Source organism: Otolemur garnettii, unplaced genomic scaffold (assembly GCF_000181295.1).
Source record: "Otolemur garnettii isolate 467f Iridium unplaced genomic scaffold, OtoGar3 scaffold00110, whole genome shotgun sequence".
Classification (NCBI taxonomy): domain Eukaryota; kingdom Metazoa; phylum Chordata; class Mammalia; order Primates; family Galagidae; genus Otolemur; species Otolemur garnettii.
Window position 1 is genome coordinate 7,124,826 of NW_003852505.1, and position 2,285 is coordinate 7,127,110.

General features: G+C 43.2%; 1 pseudogene; it reads left to right on the forward strand.

The window, feature by feature from the left end:
- Window positions 1-2,285, forward strand: part of LOC100966067 — a 5,367-nt pseudogene that overhangs the window by 1,766 nt on the left and 1,316 nt on the right.

The following is a 2,285-nucleotide window of genomic DNA, read 5'->3' on the forward strand; positions in this document are numbered from 1 at the left end:
AAAAAAAAAAAAAATGTTCTGAAGGCTAGAATTTCAAGGTTAAGGTGCCAGCAGCTTCAGTTCTTTTTCTTAATTTTAATTGTTTTTTATAGACAGGGTCTTGCCCTTTAGAGTGTCTTGAATTTGTGTCATGCTTAGAAAAGCTTCACCCACTTTTTTTCTTATACTATCTTTATGGTTCTATGGTTACTATTTTTTTTTTTTGAGACAAAGTCCTGCTCTATTGGCCAGCTACAGTACAGTGGTGTCATCAGTTGCCATAGCTCACTGCAGCCTCCACTCCTGGGCTCAAGTGATCCTCCTGCCTCAGCCTCTCAAGTAGCGGGGACTACACAGACTGGCCACTATAGCCACTGTGCCTGGCTAACTTTTTTTTTTTTTTTCTGTACAGATGAAGTCTCTAACTAAGGCTAGTCTCCACACCTGACTTCAAAGGATTTTCCCTCCTCAGCCTCCCAGAGTGTAAGGATTACTTGCTTGGCCCTAATTTTTCTTTGGTACATTGAAATTTATTTATTTATTTATTGAAACAGAGCCTCAAGCTGTCCCCCCCTGGGTAAAGTGCCATGGCATTACAGCTCACAGCAACCTCCAACCCCTGGGCTCAAGCGAGTCCCCTGCCTCAGCCTCCCAAGTAGCTGGGACCACAGGCCCCCGCCACAATGCCTGGCCACTTCCTCTGGTTGCAGCCATCTTTGTTGTCTGGCGGGCCCGGGCTGGATTTGAACACACCACCTTAGGTGTATGTGGCTGGTGTCCCAGCCACCTGAGCCACAAGTGGCAAGCCTGAAATTTATTTTGAAATAAGGTAGCAAACCATCTCTTTTCAAATGGCCAGCCAATTTACCAGACACCTTTATCAGATTTTATTATATTTTCTACTAATTTCAAAATACTATCTTTACTAAAATCTAAATTGTCATATGTACTTAGTTTATTTACTCTGTTTACTATTTCAATTACCATGTCATACTTTTTAAAATATTGTCACCTTACAATATGTTTTAATATCTGATAGAGTTAGACTTCCCTCTAATAAATTTAAATTTTTATATAGGCTTGCATGTTTTTACTCAGATGACTTTAGGATCATTTTTTAGCTATCCAAAAGTACTATGGGGTTGGGCGCAGTGGCTCATGCCTATAATCCTAGCACTCTGGGAGGCCAAGGTAGATGGATTGCCTGAGCTCAGGAGTTCGAGACCAGCCTGAGCAAGATGGGGACCCTGTCACTTAAAAATTAGCCAGGCATTGTGGTGGGTGCCTATAGTTCCAGCTACTAGGAAGGCTGAGGCAAAGGGCTTGCTTGAGCCCAAGTGTTTGAGGTTGCTGTGAGATATGAAGCCACAGCACTCTACCTAGGGTGACAAAGTGAGACTCTATCTCAAAATAAAAGAAAGTACCACGGGTTTTTAAAATCCAAAATTGTAATAATTTTATAAATGAATTTAGGAATAATTAGTGCCTTTTCAAAATTCTATCCTTTGATGTCCCTCTGAATTAATTTTAAATTATTTTATATAGGTGTTATACACATTCTTTATTAATATAGGTTTTTTGAGACAGAGCCTCACTTTCTTGCCCCTAGTCAAGTGCCATGGCATCATAGCTCCACAGCAGCCTCAAACTCTTTGGCTCAGGCGATCCCCTTGCCTCAACCTCCCAAGCAGCTGGGACTACAGGTGCCTGCCACAATGCCCAGCTACTTTTCAGAGACAGGGTCTTGCTCTTGCTCTGGCTGATCTTGAACTCATGAGCTTGAGCAATTCACCTGCCTCGGCCTCCCAGAGCACTGGGATTACAGGCATGAGCCACTATGCCTAGCTATTAATGTGGTTTTTATGATTCACTTATAATATGCAAAGCACTGTTTAAGATGCTAGACATACAAGAATTAAAGTCCCTATTTTCATGGAGCTTACAACGTAGCTGTGGAGCGAGAACATATTTTTAAAAACAAACACATAACAATTAACAACTGTTATTAAGAAAATAAACCTGAGTAAGAATGGATGCCGGAATACCAGGAGCTGGTGGAGAGTGCTATCACCTACGGATGCATGCTGGGCAGGTCACAAGAAGAGTAGATTAAGAATGCTAGTGATGGCTCGGCGCCTATAGCTCAACCCGCTAAGGCGCCAGCCACGTACACCTAAGGTGGCGGGTTCGAATCCCCAGCCCGGACACGCCAAACAACAATGATGGCTGCAACCAAAAAATAGCCAGGCGTTGTGGCGGGCGCCTGTGGTCCCAGCTACTTGGGAGGCAGAGGCAAGAGACTCGCT